Genomic DNA, 24374 nt, shown 5'->3' with positions numbered 1-24374 from the left:
TTCCATAATGAGGGGTGGCCGCGCAACCCCACGACGTCTGGACGTGGTTTCACTTTGGTTTCGCCACGTGTTGAAGACATACACCGCAGCACACGTGGCGAAACCAAAGTGAAACCTCGCCCAGACGTCGTGGGGTTGCGCAGGCACGACCAATAATCGCACGGATTCCGGCCTGGGGATTGGTGCGGATGGCGGTTATCGCTGGAACAACAGGTTTTCGATTATATCGGTCTCTTTCCTCTCCAGTTTAACCTGACAGTTAAAACCGTTCAAAATAACCGGTTTCTGAGACAACTGGTTTCCAGGTTTATCTCATTGCTGTTCTTTCCAGGAATACACGTAGACTTCGAAGAAAGACTGGAAAATTCTAACGAAGGCGAAGGAGTAGGAGATCTCGATCGCTATGCGTTGAGCTGTGACAGAAATGTTGAAATGTGTGTGAAATGTTATGGGACTTAACTGCTAAGGTCACCAGTCCCTAAGCTTACACACTACTTAACCGAAATTGTCCTAAGGACAAACACACACACCCATGCCCGAGGGAGGACTCGAACCTCCGCCGGGACCAGTCGCACAGTCCATGACTGCAGCTGTAGCAGAAATCGGTCTCATTGTCTCCAGCAAAAATGGCAGCGACGGCTTCCCTGCATCGTCACTTTTGATTGTTATCAGTGATTCACCCTGAAGCAACCATGAATTAAGGGCTTAATAATTACCCAAGTTTATATCATGTCAATAAAAATTATAGGTATATCAATCCAATTTACCTTCTTTTCCAAGGAACATTGTGGATGTTTCCTCTTTATATGACATCGCAAGTTTGTTGTGCCTCCTCCTGTTTCTTATCTTTTATAGGGCACTGTACTTCATTCCTACTGTACTTCGAAACTAGGGATGTACTATTCCACAGTACAATAGCTGTTCAAGGAAAAACTACCGTATAGACCAGATGGGGGCAAGTCTTGCTCTCTCCACGCACAAACGTACCGTCCAATTGGCCACGCCACAGTACAAGTCCATTAGCGTTTGCGTTCGTAAGCGTGAAATTCAATACGCATCCGCAAAAGACTGAAAGACCATGCAAAATGACTTGGGCACCTACTCCATTCTTCGCACTAATAGCAATATTTTCAACAGCTTTGTATACTGCAAAGGGCAAACGCCTTCCCCTCCTATAATAACGCGGCATCACTGGTCTGTGTCAATGCTGCTGCAAGTGCGTCTGCTCGACGGCCGACGCCGTCTTAAGAGAAACGTCACTTGTACGGAACTTCCTTATCTAACCGCAGAGCGGTTTACGCAACCTACCGGAAGTGAATTTTAACCCGGCAGACTAGTGAAACCGCGATATTATAGGAGGGGAAGGCGTTCGCACCATGCAGTATATAAAGCTATTGATCATACTTCTAGTAGTACGAAGAATAGAATAAGTGCCTAAGTGATTTTGCATGGGCCTTCACTCTTTTGCGATTGTGTAATGAATTTCACGCTTTCGAAGGCAGGCGCCAATCGACATGGTTGGATTACAGTGGCTGTAGTATGTGGTACTAAAGTAGACACTGTAGCTGGCCTTGAGACTTTTAACAGTCGACAGATATGTCCTTAGGTTAGTTAGGTTTAAGTAGTTCTAAGTCTAGGGGACTGATGACCGCAGATGTTAAGTCCCACAGTGCTTAGAGCCATTTGAACTTGTCCTTTCCTTATCTCCCTGTGATTTTATTTTAAAATTAAAAACGAAAAACATTAAAAAGAACTTCATTCAAGATTATACAGACAGTAAAAAAAGAAACCCATTGGGTAAATAACCCATCCCAAGTGATCCAGATACTGATTCACCAACCAAGACTGACATACTAGGCAATACTGGGGGGAACCAGTACTGTGGGAGGGGGGGGGGGTGGAAGGGGGAGCCCCTCCTTTGTTTATATATCGGTTATAATCAAAGACTCTGCTGCTGCTCTCTCTCATATATATATATATATATATATATATATATATATATATATATATATATATATATGAGACTCAAAGACTCTGCTGCTGCTCTCTCTCACATATATATATATATATATATATATATATATATGAGAGAGAACAGCAGCAGAGTCTTTGATTATAACTTATATATATATATATATATATATATATTCGATAGAATAGTATACTATGCTTATCTGCGATACTTAAGTAACTTGCGTTAAAGGAACCTGCCTGGCAGGCAGTATTATCTCAGCAATGGTGCACCTATTCTAGTGTCATGTGTCTGCTGGTGGATTCTAACTGTGGGCTTAGTAATTAGAGTACTAGTGCTGGTTTTTCCCACATTCTGTATTAACCTTATTTTTCCAAGCCGTAGAAATTTTGCGAATAAGCACTACTCTTTTATAAAAAAGAAAGAGTTTTATTAAGTGTTGAATAACATTTAGGCGGTTCTGTTGCCCTACAGAAACCAAACCATTGCATTGAAACAAGCGTTCAGTTCATAGTGCTGTGGAATGGGGAAAAAAACCGCAAATTGGCATTCATAAGAAGAAGAACATCAAAAATGCAACAGGAGCTTGATATGTAAGAAATGGTCCACGCAACCTACCACTGATGATGCCTTGCAGAAAATAAAGGCGAAATGCGTATGGCACTAAAATTGTGTTTTATTCAGTTGCTGTCAGACGGTCCATAAGTAAAAATTATCAATATACCGTAATAAGAAAGGGTTTTATTTAAAAATCAAACATTTTGGCACTGCTGCTATGGCAAATTGATGTGTCGATTTTTTACCCGGTTATTAGTAAAACATGGTATAAACTGTTATCACCGAGATGGAGCAGACAACGAAAAACACCGGTTATTCAGAACTAAAATGCCGTATCGGTCTTAGCCAGTCGGTTTTTCCCATCCCTACGCCCGATCAAGCGTGATGGAGGTGGCGCCTCAGCACGCGATCCCCATAAACGATGTGCGCAAGAAATCTTTCACAGTTATCAATATGGGGTGGAGCAGCATTCTGCATAAAAGTCGTACCTTCCAGCAGTTGTTTCAGCTAGGCTAGCGGTGATGCAGTTCCGTAACGTAACGGTGTACCTCGCACCCGTCACGCTGACAGTTCGAAAAGTAGCGCCCCGCATTTCCTCCAAGAGGAAGGATACGTTCACGGTTGGTTTTAGTACATCCACACCACACCCTCACTTTCTTGTGTTGCAATGAGGTTTCCAAGACTGTGCCAGGATTTTCGGTAGCCCAGTTTCCGTAGTAGCAGGTGTTGACACGCCCTCGGAGTGTGAAATGGGCTTCGTCGGTCCACAAGAAATTAAACAACCAATTGTCATCCTCCCCCATTTTTTTAAGTGCCCACACCGCAAATGCTCTCGCCGTCACAAAATCGGTGGCTAGCAGTTCATGGTGATGCTGGATTTTGTACTATTAGCACTGGAGGGTACGCCTTAGTGATCTCCAAGTGTGTCCGTGGAATGCTGGTACGACGTGCGACTTCACGGACATTGATTTCACCATGTGGACATGAACCCGCTGAATCCACATCTTCCTGAACTGTTCGAGAAGCCGTACCACTTGTGTCTGGTCACCCACTACGGCGCCGATGGTCTAAACAACCTGTGGGTTCGAACGTCATGATCATTTTCGCCACAGTTCCGTTATCCGTTCGAATACCCTTGTTGCAGCGATAGGATATTAAAGCTGCAGTAGAGGATTCTCCATTCTGATAGTAAAACTTCACTAACACTAGCTCTTTTTTTGTTGGTAAAGTTAACATGCTGCAATTACTGGAGCATCTGACTACATCTCACTCTACAGCTCGTTTTGTACACGACTGTCATGCAGCGTCACAGACTTGCTGCAGTCCAGCTCCACCTGTTAGCCTGTTTTCTCGCTCGTGTTTGATTTCAATAAAACACCACGTTATTTCAGGCATGTGTGCCTCGTTTTACCGCTCTGCCTACATTACGCCGTGAATTAGTGTATTTTCAAATGTTAATGGACTACCGCGCGACTGCTACGGTCGCAGGTTCGAATCCTGCCTCGGACATGGATGTGTGTGATGTCCTTAGGTTAGTTAGGTTTAAGTAGTTCTAAGTTCTAGGGGACTTATGACCACAGATGTTGAGTCCCATAGTGCTCAGAGCCATTTGAACCATTTTTTTATTAATGGACTTTTGGGTCACCCTGTATTTGCGCAGTTCGTGCTAATGACACAGCTAGTTTAGCTTCACTCTTCAGATCGAGGCTTACGATAATTTAGCGCCAACGCCTCTGCACGCTAAAATAACACGGATGTCAATTTTACTTCTGGGGGTGGCAGCTGTCCACGCCTCCAGCACACAATAAACTGATGAACTTTTCCGCGCGCCTGGAAATGCTGTTGTTCCCGCAGACTCGTTATCCTCTCTTCACCACTTCATTTAACGAAAATTACATGTCAACTAATAGATTTTTGCAGATACTTTCGAACAGGTTCAAACTCATCAATTAAATTTATGTGTACCTACAGCAAAATTTACTGATGTGTCTGTGTTTTGTCATTTTTGCGTGATCAGTCTTATTTCTGAAGGGGTTCTTCTGTGCCAAACTTTTTATGCCAGAGTAGCAATTGCGCCCTACGTCTTCAGTTATTTTCTGGATGTACTCTAATCCCTGTCTTCCTCTACAGCTTCCCCTACTACCATGGAAGTTATCGCCTGATGCTGTAACAGATGTCCTGCCATTCTGTTCCTTTTCTTGTCAGTGTTTTCCATGTGTTCCTTCCGTCCCCGATCCTGCGGAGAACCTCCTCAAATTTTATTTTATCAGTCCACCTAATTTTCAATATTCTTCTGTAGCACCACATCTCAAAAGCTTCGATTCTCTTCTGCTCTGGTTTTCCTACAGTCCATGTCTCAGTATCATAAAATACCGTTCTCCAAACGTACATTCTCTGAAATTTCGTCCTCAAGTTAAGACCTATGTTTGATAATAGCGGACTTCTCTTGGCCAGGAATGCCTTTTCCACCAGTGTTAGTCTGCTTTTTACGTCCTTCTTCCTCCGTCCGTCGTAGGTTATTTCCTGCCTAGGTAGCAGAATTCCTTAACTTCATCTGCTTCGTGACCCCCGGTTATAATATTATGTTTCTCGCTATTCTCATTTCTGCTACTTCTCATTACTGCGGTCTTTCTTTAATTTACTCTCAGCCCGTATTCTGTACTCATTAGACTGTCCATTCCGTTCAGCACATCCTGCAGTCCTTCTTCACTTTCACCGAGGATAGCAATGTTATTAGCGAATTTTGTCATTGATATTATTTCACCCTGAATTTTAGTCCCACTCTTGAAACTTTTTGTTATTTCTTTCATTGCTTCTTCGATGTGAAGATTGAACTGTAGCGGCGAAAGACTATATTCCTGTCTTACACCCCTTTTAATCTGGGAACTTCGTTCTTGGTTTTCCAGTTTTATTGTTCCCCTTTGTTTCTCGTACATATTGTATATTCCCAGCCTCTCCCTACAGCTTACCCCTATTTTTCTCAGAATTTCGGACTTATTACGCCATTGTACTTTGTCGAATGCTCTTTCCAGGTCAACAAATCCCTAGAATGTGTCTTGATTTTTCTTCAGTCTTACTCCCATTAACAAACGCAACTTGAGAACTGCCTCTCTGGTGCCTTTACCTTTCCCAAAGCCAAACTGATCGTCATGTAACAGATCCCCGATTTTCTTTTTCATTCTTCTATATATTATTCTCGTCAGCAAATTAGATGCAAGAGATGTTCAGCTGATTGTGTTACAATTCTCGCACTTGTCGGCTCTTGATATCTTCGTAATTGTATTGATAATGTTTACCCAAAAGTCTGTTGTTATATCGCCAGTCTCATACATTCTACGCGCCAAGGTGAATAGTCGTTTTGTCGACACTTCCCACAATGGTTTTAGAAATTTCGATGGAGTATTATTTATCGCTTCTGCCTTTTTGATCTTAAGTTTTCCAAAACTCTTTTAAATTCTAATTACAATACTGTATCACATACCTCTTTCCTGTCGACTCCTGTTCCTTCTTCTATGACGTCATCAGACAAGTCTTCCTCTTAATGTACTCGTTCCACTCACCCGTTCTCTCATCTGCATTTAACAGTGGAACTTTCATTCATCTCATAATATTAACGCTCTCGCTTGTAATATCACCGAAGGTTGTTTTGACTTTCCTATATGCTGAATCCGTACTGCCGATAATCATTTCTTTTTCGATTTCTTCCCATTTTTCATGCAGGCATATAGCCTTACCTTCTGTGCACTTGCTGATAATTTCGTTCGTAAGTGACATGTATTTCTGTATTTCTGAACTGCCAGACGAGGTGGCCGAGAGGTTCTAGGCGCTTCAGTCCGGAACCGCGCGACTGCTACGGTCGCACGTTCGAATCCTGCCTCGGGCATGGATGTGTGTGACGTACTTACGTTAGTTAAGGTTTAAGTAGTTCTAAGTTTAAGTCCCCTAGTACTCAGAGCCATTTGAACCATTTATTTATGAATTCCCCTGAACGTTTTTGTACTTCCGTCTTTCGTGTATCAGCTGAAGTACTTCATCTGTTATTCACGGCTTTTTCGCAGTTGTCTTCCTTGCACCTACGTTTTACTTTCCAAATTCTGTGACTGCACTCTTTCTCCTCTCTCATTTTTATTGCCAAGAACATACTCTGTCGTGACCCTTCCTTCTCCATCTTCACCCACAACTGCGTACCCCAGGAGCATTAGAAGTATTATATTTTCACCTCTCTTTACGTATTTTAACTGAATTACCCTTTCAATTTCCTCAGATACTTTCTCTATCTCTTCATCTTCGGCTTGCGACGTCAGCATGTATACCTGAACTAGCATTATCAATGTTGGTTTGGTGTCGATTCTGACGAGAGCAAACCTATGGTTCTGAGCACTATGGGACTTAACATCTATGGTCATCAGTCCCCTAGAACTTGGAACTACTTAAACCTAATTAACCTAAGGACATCACACAACACCCAGTCATCACGAGGCAGAGAAAATCCCTACCCCGCCGGGAATCGAACCCGGGAACCCGCCGTGGGAAGCGAGAACGCTACCGCACGACCATAGAGCAAACCTATCACTGAACTGTTCACAGTAGCTCACACTCTGCCCAACTTTCCTCTTCACAACAAATCTCAATCCTGTTATACCATTTTATACGGTGTTGATATTAACCTACGCTCGTTTGACCACAATTCCAAGTCTTCTTTCCATTTCACTTCACTGACCCCCCATTATATCTAGGTTGAGCCTTTGCATTTCCCGTTTCAAATTTTCTAGCTTCCCTACTACGTTCAAAGTTATGACATCCCACGCCCCGACTTATTGTAGAACGTTATCCATTCGTTGGTTATTCAATATTTTCTCATGGTCACCTCCCATGCAAATAATCTTCTTCCCAGTAGCTCTATGTCCTTGATCGCAACAAGTAAAAATGATGGCCACTACGTCTGCCATGGAATATAACCAATACATCCTATCCTCTGGAGGAAATCCGTTCTATCTGTGATTACTCCTTCGAAAATCTCGTTGCAGATTTCTGGGAGTGGAACATGGTGAATTCATGCAGCCTGGGGACGGTGTGTGTAGCCATTGTCTAGGGAAGATAGTGCTCGGCAGTGCGGGCGGCAATTCATGCGTGAAGAGAAGCGCATGGGGCTTTCTGTCCAGTAATGCCCATTGTCTTACATGTTGAAGCTAAATACCCATGACTAACGCAAAACACATATTCCCACTCGCACTCAGTGACAACCTTCTTGCTGTTACAAGGCTGCACAGAAAGGGTGACTACTTCTAAATTAACCAAACGTACACCCTTCAGAAAATAATTAGCATACCATACCACACAACATCGATGTTTTCCTACCATCCTAAATGCTGAGATTCTACTACCGTTAACACATTTTAAATAAAAATTTCACTGGAAAGCTTCTTCAAACTAGTACCCAAACAGAACATCTCCTTTATCCTTACTTGAGAGCCTCTTTCTGAAGAACACTCACTATGGTTTGGTACTTCTTAAAATATAAACATAACGAAAACATATACGAAAATATCACTAAGAAAACAATAAAATACGCATACGTATTGCATTCTCAGTTATTTTGCGATCCACGTCGCGACCTCAAGGTGTGTGGATGAGTTAGGATAACTGTATGTGTATCCTGTTTCTCCTGCCTGATCTTACCCTTCCTTTCCTTTTCCCAAGCACTCCCTCTCCTCTTCTGAAGGTACTACTGCAAAAGGAAGCAGCACATCTGGAGTTCCTTCAATTGGGTGAGTATGACCTATATGCACTAACTAGGTGCATTTGCAAGCTGCAATTTAACATTAACAGCGGACGTTGTTCCTGCTATTTGATAGGGTCCCTGGCACAGTGTAAAAAGTATTAATCTTTCCTTTCAGCACATAATGACTGATTACCATCACCTATTGCTCGACATTATAATTCAGAAATGTTGCTTTATTATTATGGTCACTTTCCTGCCGTTTGAAAGCCTTTGTGTTCACCTTTTTAACTTGGCGCCAAATATTTCTTAAGCTTTTTGAAAAATTTCGAACTAATGATATATCTTTTCCTGGAGGAGGTTTACATAGCTCGAAAGGAAATGGCATCTTTTGATCGTAAACAACCTCATTGGTGATAAGCCTACATTCTCGTGCACTTTTGTGTTATAGGCCTCAAAGGAAGTAGGACATCCCAGTTGTTGTGACTATTAACGTAGTAACTCAGCTTTTTTCCAGTTGTTCTGTGGACTCTCTCAGTTCGTCTGTTTGCCTGCTGGTGTATCGCACTAATCCTGAATTTCTTGATGTAAAGTAATCGACACAACTACTTTATTAAATCTGACAAAAAATTCGTTTCTTGGTCCACTGTGCAGTGTCAGGCGTTCCAGACTTTTGTATCCATTTATGAACCATCGCTTGTGGCACTGTTTCTGTCTGTTGCTTAGGTGTCGTGATCATGGAAACGAAACGAAAGAACTGATCGTTTATCATTAGTACGTAATGTTTACCTGCTGGTGTTTGAGAAAATGGCCCGAGTATGGCCATGTCAATCATCTGAAAGGTTATCTGCCTCTGTTAATCCCTGTAACAAAATTTATTTATGGAAGAGTTCCACTCTTTGTGTGCAAGGACACAATTCTTGACGACATCTTGCCAATGTGTCTTCCACCAATTGTTTTGTGCAACGCTGCAGTCTGTGACACAGTGGCCACTGTTTCCAGATAAAACTGAATCATGAGCCTTCCTCAACACCACGTTTCATAATTTTGCTGGTATTACTACGCAGATACAACATTTCGTCTTTTTATGCAGCACCATATCCTCCATGCTGCGATGTGATTGCTTTGTGAACGGCTGACAATTTGAGTTAGCACCCTGTGCTTCCTGCTATTCTTGTGTGTCTATATCGAGGCATTCCATGGCTTTCAATTTGCGATTACGTCCGGCCACATTTCCATGTGACTTACCCAGTCGATGTACTACTTCAAAATCGAATTCACTAAGACGTTATGCCCAGCTAGTTAAACGACTACTTGAATCGTTAAGTCCCGTTAGCCATTTGAATGCAGCAAGATCAGTTACCACCTTGGAGGGTTGTCCATACAAACAAAAGTGGAAATTAAAAATAAGTTATTCCATAAATTAGTGCTAGAATCCCCTTTTCTACAGTTGAGTAATTTTTCTCTGCCCTGCTGAATTGTCTTGATGGATATGCTATTGGGTGTTCTTGCCTGGCTATCCCCTACCTTAAAACCAAGGCAAAACTTCTTGCGTCACATTATAGTATAAACTGCTTTCGGTAGCGCAGAAAAACGACAAGTAGACCAGAGATAGGAACTCTTATTGTTAGAAACGTCGTTTCGCAGTCTGGAGTCCATTGCAATTTTACACCTTTCTTTAGCTGGCGTGTGAGGGGCCTTGAGATTTCGGCGAGTTTTGGAATAAATTTTGTATAGAAATTAGCTAAGCCTACATTGAGATGGGGATAGCGATATGCACGTATACAGATGGTGGTAATATCGTGTACATGATATATGAAAGGGAATTGCGTTGGCATAGATGTCATTTTCCTCAGGTGATTCATGTTAAAAGGTGTCCGACGTGATTAAGGCGCACGACGGGAGTTAACGTTGAATCCAGAATGGTAGTTGGAGCTAGACGCATGGGACATTCCATTTCGGAAATCGTTAAGAAATTCAATGTTCCGAGATCCACTATGTCAAGAGTGTGCTGAGAATACCAAATTTCAGGCATTACGTCTGACCATGGACAGTGAAGTGGCCAACAGCCTTCGCTTAACGACCAAGAGCAACATTGTTCGAGTAGAGTCGTCATAGCTAACACACAAGCAACACTGTGTGAAATAACCGCAGAAACCAATGTGGGGCGTACGACGAACGTATCCGTTTGGATAGTTCCTCGAAATTTGGCGTTAATGGACTGTGGCACCAGATGACCAACCGAGTGAGTTTCCTAACAGCAGTACATTACCTGCAGCACATTTCCTGGGCTCGCGACCATGTAGGTTGGACGCTAGAAGACGGGAAAATCGTGGGCTGATCAGATGAGTCCCGATTTCATTTGGTATGAACTGATGGTTGCGTTTGAGTGTGGCGCAGACCCCACGAAGTCATGGTCCCAAATTGTCAACAAGACACTTTGCAGGCTGGTGTTGGCTCTATAATGATGTGGGCTGTGTTGACATGGAATGGACTGAGTCCTTTGATCCAACGGAACGGATCATTGACTGGTAATGGTTATGTTCAGCTACTTGGAAACTATTTGCAACTATTCATTGACTTCATCTTCCCAAACAACGATGGAACTTTTATGGAGGATTGTACGCTATTTCAACAAGCCACAGTGGTTCGTGATTGGTTTGAATAACATTCTGGACAGTTTGAGCCAGAACGTCCGACATGAATCCCATCGAACATATATGGGACATGTGCATTGTTGCTATTTTGTAAATTTGATTAAAGACAAATTTTTGTAATTTGGTGGCATATTAGAGACCTTATGCCAACAATTTCTCGAGAAGGTGGCCAATAATATTTGCTTAACTTGTTTGTTTGGCCTATGTTTCACCTATGTGGTGTTTGTTAACAGCTCTACTGAGTCGTCTGAGCTTCACAGTCAGTTTTTCAGTGGCTGATGGCCATGGGGGTTCGTTGCTGTTACGCACCGCCTTGGTGTTTATCGGCTGCCTTTGAGTTGCGTCCGCGATTGCCTTAGCGTGCTGGTTCGCACTATCTGCTAATAAATTTTTAGTTAAGTAGTGGTATAACACTAGCCTGTCGTGACACAAACTAATGTTACTCTCTGAGAAGATTTATAGTTTTGACGGTGCGTGTAAGTGTAACGGATAAACCTATTGGACAGTAATTTTGAATATGGTGAATTTAACAGAAAAACTAAACAGGCTTTAAACTTTGGGGTTTAATGAAAGTAGTGAATTTCGTATATGAATGAAAAAGTGAACGGTTGCAAGCCCTATTACGCACATGAATTTGGAAATATATGTTTAAGAAAATTGAATATTAGTCATTGAAGTTACTTTCATTAATAATTCCCTCTGAATAGTACACAGGATACAAACGGACACAGGGCACTCTGAGCTGTGTGTAGCAGCAGTCACCAATACTGCATGTACTAGTAATCACAGAAAGCAAAATTTGTACCAAACTCGCACTAATAAGAGCTACACTCAAGATTGTCACTTGGATCAGTCCTAAAATATTACTGCAAGAAGTGCAGAACTAAAATTGGGCAGGAGAGGGTTCTGACTTAACTGACATATAATTACCACAAATAAAAGTAAATAACACCACAATTACACTGTTTATACTCCCATTTATAGAACTGTATCAGATTTCCTTAGTAGCAATAATATTCCAAGTACCTTTCTAATATGAGAAGAATATGGTGGGGACCCATAAACTGATATTGTATCACTATCCAAACTCTATGATTATTTCAGTATCAAAATTCAATTCAACTTAATTTAATTCTTAGCTTCACTTGGAATAGTTTGTTTTTACTTTTCATGGAAAATTATTCAACGCTGAGCTCAACTGACTTCAAAAATTCGTTCATGACAGTAATCAAAGCTAAATTAAGTTTCAAATGAGTATAACTTATTTGTCTTCTTTCATCACCTGTGAAGCAGGTATTTTAGACAGTAACATTTACACAGTCTGGCACTGAATTTTTGCAAGACGATACTTTGCAATAACTTGAGAGTATTTTTAGTAAAATTCTAACTAGCTTCACTTTTAATAATCCTTGCATATCTGACAAACATAAATAAACAATAATAGTGCATTTGAAACAGGATACTCGGTTTTATAAACACTTAGGAGGTGATTCTGCATAGGTTCATGTCGGGATAAAAGTTATAGTTCTAAACACAGGTTTATAGCACTTGGATTATTATTAAATCACTCACACAAATTTACTGGTCCATGCTCTGATATATATCTATATGCATTAAATTGGAGGAGCTGTGGCGAACTAGTGGTGGCAAGCGACGTGGCAGCTAAGTGCACTCACGGCTCTTGATGTTTGAATGCTCTAAACAATTTCTTCTTGGCGACGGATTTTTAACGTGTTAGAGCCATTCCTTATTGCCGAGAGTACCATGCAACAGCCAAATCCACATCCGAGGCAAAATTACTTGCAAAGCGGCTTTCAATTGTCTCCCTTGGCACCGTCAATGTATACCATGTAACAGCTAGCCACTGACTGCGTAACGTTCCCACCAAGTAGCCGCTCATTTCGACCGCCAAAACCACCTTTTACATCGCGCCGAGCCACTTGCGCTGTGGAGGGACTTCCCTACATCTTTTACATTTTGCAATACAAGTGCCCTAAGCGTGAACCAGCTTCCAGTATACAATGTTTTTCTTCTAAATATACATATATTATAAAATTTCATTACATTAAACATCATTTAGGTTTTTCCATATATACCGTACATTGCAATACTTTAAATTTCCTGTCACAAATCAATGACCTTAATCAACAGAGAATACACATTTCGTAATAACAGATACACTGTTGCATAATATAAACCTACTTCTAATCGATATAAATGTTACAGTGGCTATATTACTTAATGTTCTGACCTATGGAAACTCATTTAACGTGTTACTTAAAGTTGTGCATTTCATTTGGAATACGCTTGTATTGCCCATGTTATGAATGTTGGGTAGCTAATTTTTTTTCTAAGTTTCCTTAATCACAAAGTACTCTCTTGATTATTATCTTACTTGAATATTTCGAAATCATTTAACCGTTGTTACTGGTTTGAGCCTAAACTGGAATTGTACCTGTCTCATAGGTGGGCAACCTTAATCTATTTTGCAACATACATGACAAAATTTTCAGTAGATGTTATGCTGATTTTAGCAGTGTATTTACCCTCTTGTGTGTTAAGGGCCTGTTCAATTGAAACAATAATTAGTATTTTGAAAATCCTTTGAAGGCCTTAAGTGACATTTTGCTAAATTGTCCTAAAGAAATCTTTATTGTCGCTCTCTGAGCAGCCTCTGTTTTATAAGGCAAGAAGTTTTCTTTAAATTTAGTGTTTTATATTTATTCTGACACTGCATTTTGTGGCTTGTTGAGATATTATATTTATTTATTCATGCTGTTATGTGGTGTTTAAATAAATGTAACCATTCAAACTACAAACGATGCTACTACTCTGAGTTCACCCTTTCACTTTCGTTGTCCTATACCGTCCTGTGTTTATGGATTTTAGGCACTTTTTCAATCTAACTGTTAGTTGTACTGCATGTAAATGATCATAGACTTTGTATAAACGTACTACCTGGATATGCTTGGCGAAAACACTTATGTCATCTAAACAGATCATGCACTGCCTTGATCCAACAGACGCTGAACTACGTCCTGAGCAAGAATGTCTTTAGGAATTTTGCTCGCTTACTACCACCACAAGTACACAGCATATCTAGACTAACAAGTAATGAGAAAGGATCGGAAAAACCACCATACAGGCCCGCAGATATTTTAATCGCCAATTCCACATTCTTGTATTATTGCATGCCAACAGCCTTGCCGCAGAGGTAATACCGGTGCCCCTCAGATCACCGAAGTTAAGTGCTGTCGGGCTGGGCTAGGATTTGGATGGGTGACCATCCGGTCTCCCGAGCGCTGTTGGCAAGCGGGGTGCATTGAGCCCCTGTGAGGCAAACTGAGGTAGCGGCTCCGGTCTCGTAGACTGACATATGGCCGGGAGAGCGGTGTGCTGACCACATGCCCCTCAGTATCCGCGTCCAATGACGCCTGTGGGCTGAGGATGACACGGCGGCCGGTCGGTCCGGTGGGTCTTCATGGCCTGTTCGGACGGAGTTTAGTTTTTTGTATTGCTGCATACGATGCCTCTGCTGCGGAGTAATGGAACTGGCTCCTGTGTTTCATTAGCTGTCAATGTCTATCTTCAGTGATTCTTTTGACACTAAGTATAAGCGGATGTCTAGGATGGCGTTGATTCTCTACCAGAGAGGGATGTCAGTAGAAAAATGTAGATCATGGATACAAGAAACCTTTTATTGCTATTATTTACATTCATGCAGCATTTAAAAACGTTAGTGTTGACCCCTTGTGAGTGCACAAAATATGGTACAGTGCTCTCACACTGTGCTGAAGTCACAGCCTGGCTCCGTCGGCAGTAATGTAGACTGTGTGCCACCGTTGCTGCTGCTGTGTCAGATGATGTCTCACGTTGCTGCCCTGTACCTGGCTGGCCAGGAATCGACTGCTGTCATTGAGAACATGGCAGACTCTATGTCATTCCAGCGGCACAGGACAAATGAATCAGTTTGAATCTTGGCAGATGCGAAGATGGCTGGATGCTGGCGTTGTAGTTCTGTGAAGGTGGCAGAGAGCGGAGCTGCCCAAGCACCTGGGTGGTCAGGCACAGGTCGAACGTATGAGGCCTGGTGACAATAATGGTGGCAACATTATTGATACAGGATTGTCAGATGCAGACTACATCACAATATAGCCCGTTTGTTCGGTGATGACAGTTTGGCCTAGGGATGGGGGTGGTGGGGGGTGTTTAATTACAACTGTCTGGGGCTCATCATGTGGAACAAATCGTGTTTCTATGTCATGTGGAAGCGTGTTTGAGAAGGTCCAGTGACCTAGATCCAGCTGTTGCTACATGGTGGTGGGTGGAAATGTGGGAGCATGTTTCTGCTGCTGGGTTCTGCGTTGGCAGCTCAGCAACTGATGTCAACGACTAATGTCCTATATATGATTCTTGTCTGTGTCTATGGCCCAAGCCATTACAACAGGAAACAAACCAACACATTAACTAAAAGGGAAAGCTAACATTCCACATGGAAAACAAAAAGACATGTGTAAAACAAAAGAGTATAGCACAAAGAATTATCAGCTTGTCATTACAATATTTTGCCTGCTAAGCATAAATTTCATTACAGTACCAAGTAAATAATCCTATCTTGGAAGACAAAGAAAGATAATGCAGGTCGTTACTGTAATTTCTCAGAAGATCCACAAAATTCGATCCTGGCAGTGATGGCAGGGGAGAATAACATTGCACTCTTAGAGGCAGTTTGACATTTTATGTAGTGCTATCGTCAGTATTTGTGCTATACTACCGTGAACAATGTACTTGCCTACGTTGAGGTGACAAAAGATATTGGCTGGCGACGTGCATATGTACAGATGGCGGTAGTATAGTGTACACAAGGTACAAAAAGGCAGTGCATTGGTAAAACTGTCGTTTGTACTCAGGTGATTCACGTGAAAAAGTTTCCAAAATGATTAAGACCCACAATAGGAATTAACATACTTTGAATGTGGAATGGCTTTTGGAGCTATATGCAAGAGATATTTCATTTCGGAAATCGTTAGGAAATTCAGTATTCCGAGATCCACAGTGTCAGGACAGTGCCGAGAATGCCAAAATTCAGTCATTACTTACTACCACAGACAACACATTGGTTGACGGCCTTAACTTAACGACCGAGAGCAGCAGCGTTTGCATAGAGTTGTCAGTGTTAACAAATAAGAAATACTGCGTGAAATAACTGCGGAAATCGATGTGGGACATGTGAGCAACGTATCCGTTAGGACAGAACGGCGAAATTTGACGTTAATGGCCTATGGATACAGACAGCCAACACGAGTATCTTTGCAAACACCATGACATCACCTGTAGCTCCTCTCCGGGACTCGTGACCATGTCATTAGGACCCTACACGACTGGAAAACTGTGGCTTGGTCCCGATTTTAATTTGTAAGAGCTGACGGTAGGATTCGAGCTTGGCACAGACCTCAGGAAACCATAGACCCAAGTTATCGAAAACGCACTGTTCAAGCTGGTTGTGGCTCTGTAATGCTGTGCGTAGTGTTTACATAGAATGGATTGGGTCCTCTGGTTCAACTGAACCGATCATTGATTGTAAATGGTTATATTACACTTTTTTGGGACCGTTTGCAGCCATTCATGCACTTCATGTTCCCAAACAAAGATGGAATTTTTATGGATGACAATGCGCCAAGTCCCCAGGACACAATTGTTCGCAATTTGTTTTGGACGAGTCGAATGAATGATTTGGCCAACCAGATCGCCCAACATGAAATTCATAGTACATTTATGGGAGATAGTCGGTAGGTCAGCTGGTACATAAAATCCCGCACCGGCGGCCCTTTTGCAATTATGGACAGCTTTAGAGGGAGTCTGGCTCAATATTTCTGCAGTGTACTTCCAGCAACATACATACCACGTCGAGCCACTGCACTAGACTAGGAAAAAAGGAGGTTCAGCACAGTATTAAGCTGTAACCCATGACTTTTATCTCCTCAGTGTGCAATGTTGCCGTATCCAATGTGGGCAAAGACAGGTGTTGCCTTTAATGTAGCGACCCATACAGTCTATGTTTGGAGGAAACAAGAAGCATATTAAATGTTCACGTTACTGGCTAAACAGTGCTGTAACTACATTTGTCATATCAAGTCTGAGTAGGGCCCGTGTACCCACACGAGACATAACAAAAGATCGAGGAAAACTACATGTAGGGAAGCTCCACACCAGGGAATGAAGATGCACAAGTGCAAAACGCAAATCTTGCAAAAACAGGAGCAAACCAGAACTCAGCCCAAACACCTGGAGTCCAGTCTTCGTGCTCTACATCTGAGGAAACGCATACCTGTAAAACAAAATGAAGCCTTTAAAAAAGTTGGTGAACAGGATGCAAAGGTTCAGAACAAATCGTTCAACTTAAATAAGATAGTCCTTAAATGAAAGATGTATTAGTGCACATGTTTTGCTCCCTCTCTCACATTATGTGGCCCTGAATATTCACAAGTTAACACATATTTAAAGTCGGGTTATTCAGCTTAACAAGTTTTAGAAAATTCGACAGGTTAAGATTGGGCTGCAGTGAGAGTCTTTGGAAACAACGAAGTTAACAAAGTGAATCTTATCAGTTCATAGGACTATGCAGCACTGCATGTTGGTCGATGTGGGTCCCAGCGACCTGCGGAAATGAATGCCAATACACCATGTGTTGCCACAGGGTACGTATGCCCTCAGGCAGCCGGGCGCTAATGGACACAGGTGGCCAGAGGTGGGCAAACGGCTGACCCGAAGGCAACCAGGTAGACTGACTGTTCGTACTGACTTACCGAGCGTCCGCGGGGCAAGGAATGCCAAGTGACCTATGCATGCATAGAACACGACCAATACGAGCGTCGTGGGTAGCCTATACCATCTGCGCCTGTCCGCGGACTAGCTGACAGGCGCCCGCAGTCATCAGTGCCACACGGAGCAGCAGTGGGACAGCGTGCCATAGAGCTAACAGTGAAAGCAACTGCTTAAGATGGCCTTAGTAGTTCACAGCACTCTCACTTCAGAGAAGGTAACATGCCAGTCCACCCACGGTCTAGTTCCCCCTATCTTGCAAAGGTAGAATACACTGAGCATCAATTTCTACATGGTGGAAGGATGTGAGTGATGATGGAAGGAGAGACGACAAGATTCTCTTAAATTTCTGTATTTTAGACGGTTCTGAACGGCGTGTCACTTCAATAGCGCTTGCAAAGCGTCATTTCATTTAAAGACTTTTCATTGTACCATAGTCCAATTCTCAGTCTGCAAACTCACACACTTAGAATTCAATCACATCAAATAAATATACTGGTCAGTCGAACGTATGTGCTCTGAGATGTAATTACTGCAGCATTGTTTCAGTGAATGAGCTGTGAAACTACGCACAATCATTACTGCACAAGCAGTAGGCACACAGCTCTGAATTTGATTATTGTTAACTACAATAACCATAGCTAAAATGTACTATGCAGTTAATTGTTTTTTGCATATTCACAAGTCTCATGCCCTCTTGAAAGCTTCTAAACATGCCTTTCTAGTTACTTGTGTCTGCGTGCGTGTGTATAGTACGGCAAGTTGCAAAAGAGAGAGTTAGAGAGAGAGAGAGAGAGAGAGAGAGAGAGAGAGGGAGGGATATATTCGTGCTTATGATAAACCTCTCTCCTCAAAAATATTTCTCTCCTTCACACCTCCTCTGTGTTACCACAGATAACGTGTCACCGATCTCATTTGTGCTAAGATTGCGGTGCACGCGAGGTGCCTGTTTGCTTCCACCGCTCTGAGTGGACTGCATAAGTTCTAGTAAGTGTTCACTAACCCGCAGTCTTCTACAGTTGTTGTCACCTGCGCAGAAAACAGCACGTAGGTCGTGAATCGATAATCTTGACTCCGAAAGAAACTCTTTGCGAGGAACTGTTATTTTAGAAATGATTAAATTTCCAATCAGTTTGTTTATCCGGGATGCCACTCGCTTTTTATTGGCAGAACATGAGAAACTGCACAATTGCATTCCTTTTTACAGTCAAAAATTTTTTCTGTGCTTTAACAAATTAATGAATCCAGTTCCTCTTCCACATGGGTCCATACAACAAATGTATCGTCTACATAACGATACCATTTGGCTGATCTTTTTCTAGCTGTTTGCAGCGCCCGTTGTTCAAAGTTCTCGGCTGTAGCGGATCATGTGTGTCAGGAAGGTGAACATGAAATAAAGTTTAGCGAGACGACCGTCATAGAAAAGACGTCGCATTATTATGCGCGAATGTACAGAGAGGCTATTCAAATTGCCAAACACGGCAATAATTTTAATAGAAAAGATGAAGGCATTAAGCTGGATAAGATATGGCTGCAATATTGCAGCAACAGCGTGACAATAGATTTATTTAAATCGAGAAAGTTGGCAATATCAGAGATTATAGCACAGCCGACGTCACGTGACTGACAGCGGCGCCCTCTGGATGGCTTATATATACGGCGCTCACTCGCGCTCTCGTTGGAGTTCGCAGTTTGTCCTCGGAGGATGCCTTCCGCAGTCGAAGGCGAAACGTCAGGGGAGAGTTTTATGTATCGACCACGGCATCTCAGCCCGGAAGTGTTACGTGATGACAACACCTGCCGTGAAAGCCTTCATTCTATGAACAGCATGTCTGTCCTCCGACACTGCCGAACCAGCTCCGATCTTACAGCCGAACCACTTCGTCGCCATCCAACTTAGGCTCGATCTGAAGATCACCGAAGTACTTCGTTTGACTTTTATTTTTGCAGTTGTTTATTATTCTGCTGGTTATTATTACTTGTGAAATAATGGAATGATAGCAGCCTATTGAGAGATGCTTTAAAGTGAAATGCAAGTAAATACGCTGTTTAATTTTTCAAAAATTAATGATAGAAGATTACCATTTTGGCGAAGAACTTCCGAAAGCAGCAGCCAATCGCGCAGAAGCCGTCTGTCATCGGTATCTCACACCACATTACGACGTCTTGCCACAGCTGCCTTCTCAACTGCTCTAAAAAGAGTTCATTTCTGTGACACATCATGTTTATCCTGAGCTATAATATTATAATAATTTATGCACGAATCCAGCTACTGTAGTATAGAAAAATGGATTTTTAATAGCTCTTATTATGTCATATTTCCACCTTTTTCAGTAATAGGTATATTTCCGCTAAACTTTTCATAAAATGGAAATTTTTGTGGTATCTTTACACCGAGAATACAAACATGAAGATGTTGCTCATTTGGCAATGTTTCAATGATATTGTCACAAATAAACGCAACAATTACTACAAAAGGTTATTTATCAGGACTATACAAGTAAAGCTGCGTAACACACTAATCACTTCACTGACTTAAGGCTCTGTTTGACGGGGTCGACAAAACTCCCTCGAAGCCAATAAAGGCAACATCCCATGTAACAAGCATCACACGCGTGATAACATTACTCATTTGTGATACAAACTCAGTGCAGTTCAACACGTCGAAACTAAAGTGCTCCAACAGCTTGAAGTTGCGACGTTTTTATCGTGATTTTACAGATAAGTTCTTCAGCACTGAAGGGGAAATATTACTTTGTATACTATGTGAAGTTAAAACTAGTGGGTAAAAGCGCTTGAATGTGCAACAACACTGTAATACTGCCCAACACAGCAGCTGTGTGAAGAGAAATGCTGAAAATGACGGCAGACAAATGCTGTTATTTGAACAGACAGGTTCACATTTAACCGTGCAATCACTCTTCAAGAACTTGTGTGACATGAAATTGTCTTGCAACATCCCATCTAGCAACTAAAGAACGCATGCGTTAGTCAGTTCTTGAAGAAGTGCATAACACACAAAATTCCAGATGAACCTACGTTGAGAAAAAACTAACGTCCGCATACTAAGACGAGGTGCGTACCAAAATACGAATTAGTCTTGCTGACCAATAGATCTGGGTGTCCGTAAATGAAACCGGCTCCTGGTTGCGCATTACGTTGCAAATGTTGTTCTGGTGTTCTGGAGAAATGTTCTTCTTGACGCGTGAAGTTCTTGAGAGAGTAAATATCTCGGCAACTGCCATTTTGTTTTTTTTAACTATTGTGGCTGGATGCTGTTACAAGAGATTGGCTGTCGCAGCTAAGGGGCTTCAGATTCTCTAACTCAGTACCACATTGGTCGTACAGAGTTGCAGGAGAGGTGCAGTCGAGTTACCGTGATGTCGAAAAATTAATTTCTCGTGGCAAGAAAGTTCGCTACAGGTGCAGAAATTCAAGGAACAAGCGCCTTCACTGTCCCTCCCCCGTGATCCTGTTCTTACGCGATGGGTTTCTTGGCTTAACGTTTCTGATTATTACTGCACCAATTACACCGATATACAGATGCACAATGCCGGAATTGCCGCCTAGGAATTTCCACGTATCTAGCCCTGATAAAACTTTCAAGCGTCACCCAACCCAATACAAGAGGAAATGGAGAAAAAAATATATGCAACAAATCGCTAATAATTCATGGAGAAGCTCAGTAGATCTCATACTAACCTCTCAGAAGATAACGGGTTCTTGGGAACACTGTATGAGCAACTCACATAACTGATCGAATTGGTAAATAAACTTTCCAACACTATAACATTATAATGATCCCCTGGATCTTTTTAGAGGAAGCTCATAAATAATTTCAGACATCATCACCACATCACAAAAGAGTGTAGCGTAAAAATTGCTATTAATGAAAATCATACTTGACAGTCCTACTCTACCACGTAATATTAACACCTCTTAACTTGTTACATAGATAATGACAACGTTACACTTGGCATTAAATTATTTCAAATCATTAATCCCAATTCTTAATTACAGCACTTCCGTATTCCAAAATGTACGAAAGGTTCTGCATTAAATTATTTTTATAGAGCAGTTGACACCTCAGCTCAAAGATGTATTTGTACTATGGAAATAAAACACAGATACTTACATCCTCTCATTAGCAATACCTCTGCAAATAAAGTTTGAATACAGTCTTCTGTACTACACATAGTGGTACTACATCAAAACTCTTTCGTAGGTAAATCTTTGCGTGTTGGTTTATAATTTTCAACTAAAATACAGGGTGATTCAAAAAGAATACCACAACTTTAGGAATTTAAAACTCTGCAACGGCAAAAGGCAGAGCTAAGCACTATCTGTCGGCGAATTAAGGAGCTATAAAGTTTCATTTAGTTGTACATTTGTTCGCCATTTCAGCCAATAAAGTTTTTGGTCCCTTTTTCTTCGAAGGTGCTACTGTAACTGGACTACAGTATCTGGAGATGTTAGAGAATTGACTGTTCCCTCAGCTCGAACAAGAAGCACAACAATTCATATTTCAGCAGGATGGAGCGCCACCACATTGGCACTTATCTGTCCGTAACTACCTGAACGTCAACTACCCGAGGCGATGGATCGGCCGCCAGGCAGCCCGTGACAGAGCACTTCATCACTGGCATCCAAGAAGCCCTGATCTTACCCCCTGCGATTTTTTCTTATGGGGGTATGTTAAGGATATGGTGTTTCGGCCACCTCTCCCAGCCACCATTGATGATTTGAAACGAGAAATAACAGCAGCTATCCAAACTGTTACGCCTGATATGCTACAGAGAGTGTGGAACGAGTTGGAGTATCGGGTTGATATTGCTCGTGTGTCTGGAGGGGGCCATATTGAACATCTCTGAACTTGTTTTTGAGTGAAAAAAAATCTTTTTAAATAGTCTTTGTAATGATGTATAACAGAAGGTTATATTATTTTAAATACACATTTTTAAAGTTGTGGTATTCTTTTTGAATCACCCTGTATTTTTAACTCTAACTGCAATGTTATCTCTCAAGAAATTACGTAAACTGTAAACTTTACGTCTTTAAACTTTAATAAAATACTTCTCTGTTTTCTTTTTAAAGACTCGTCATTCATTTATTAATATTATATCGCTGACTTGAGCGTGCTTGCTCTAGTTGTTATGTCAGTCACTGAACTTTCAACCTTTACTTTTTTTTTACTTCCGTTTTCAAAGTTCAAAATTGGATTATTCTCTTTCACTTTATTTAGAATATTGGGTAATATGACAGTACGGTGATTTTGTGCTAATTTTAACGAATCAGAGTTTAACATGAAACCTACCGGCCACCATCGCTTTCAAGCTCAACTTAAAATCAGATTTTCAAAAACTGAGCCGCTTCAGGTCTTGACTTTTCGCGCAACCAGTATAAATCTAATTGAATGTCACTCGTCACGTACTGCTAGAATAATAGTAGCATTTGGATTTCCCGTTTTCTATTGGTTCAGCTAGCGCAAGGGAGTCTCTACAATTGCGTAACTAACAATGAGTACGGTCTATATACACTGGTAGTCACAATTCACTTCGGTCCGTTTGTTCCTGTACTTGACCCTAAGATCAAGAAATCTCAAGAAAGACGTTGGATTATTAAATACTCCACAGTATGCAACACGTTACTACCTCGTCGTAGCACTGTCCACCACAACTCTAGTCAAACAGCTAAAACACAACTACCTTAGAGTGTGATTATCCCAAAATCTTTTATCTATATGCAACACCCAAATCCTTTGGCGTGTGAAACAAACTATCACAGGCAACAAAACCGGATCTCGTCAGACACAATTGCTGACATTAAAACTTTTTATTTACGATCGCACCTACGACACACGAATACCAATCTTCAAACTAACACAGCGTACTAGCAACGCTACACTAAGCCCGTCACTCAAAGATCGCTTGACCTCAGGTCAAGTACAAAGCAAAGTTACGAGGAGCTACTGTCAAATAAAATTCATCAAACTGTGCGCTAACATCATTAATGCATTATCTAATCTTGCATTTGAAAATCTAAATCCACACATTACAAGCTTCCGAAAGTTTTCCAAAAATATTCACGTAAAATCTCCAACTGTCTTGATAATCGATACCAAATTCTCCTAGTAAAGTATCGATAGCGACACACGTAAAGCGTCTCAACTCACATGCAGTACAACAGTCGTCTTACCAACTCAAACTCACGTGCTCTTCAGCTCCACAAAACCAAAGCTAAACCACAAATCTAGACACACGTGGGGCGCTACCATTAGTCTTTAACAATCAATATATAATTTCTTGTGGCTGCCGTTTCGTTGCATAGCAGTCAGGTCGCCCAGGGCGATCTCTGGCGCACGTTGCTGCTGTCAGCCAGCGGCGTATAGCTGATCTTCACCGCTTCTGGGTGAACACTTGTACAGCTGGTTACAATATTGGTTTTTCTAGCAAATGTACACACACACACACACACACACACACACACACACTGAATTTAGTTACAACAAATAAAGCATTTTTGCAGGCTTTGTCCGCTTTACAACGTTTTGCTGCTGTCGTAAAAGATTGAAACGACTACGTTATTTACGTAATGACACGAAACTGTTCAAAATTAATTTTGACACGTTACACGTATTTAAGCTTGG

The 24374-nt window shown here is 41.6% G+C and overlaps 1 pseudogene; it reads left to right on the top strand.

Annotated features, from left to right (window-relative positions):
- Nucleotides 1–14099: 14099 nt before the first annotated feature.
- Nucleotides 14100–14217, top strand: LOC126413568 (5S ribosomal RNA; annotated as a pseudogene).
- Nucleotides 14218–24374: the final 10157 nt, after the last annotated feature.

Source organism: Schistocerca serialis, chromosome 7 (assembly GCF_023864345.2).
Source record: "Schistocerca serialis cubense isolate TAMUIC-IGC-003099 chromosome 7, iqSchSeri2.2, whole genome shotgun sequence".
NCBI classification, from domain to species: Eukaryota; Metazoa; Arthropoda; class Insecta; order Orthoptera; family Acrididae; genus Schistocerca; species Schistocerca serialis.
This window is presented reverse-complemented; position numbering and strand designations above follow the sequence as displayed.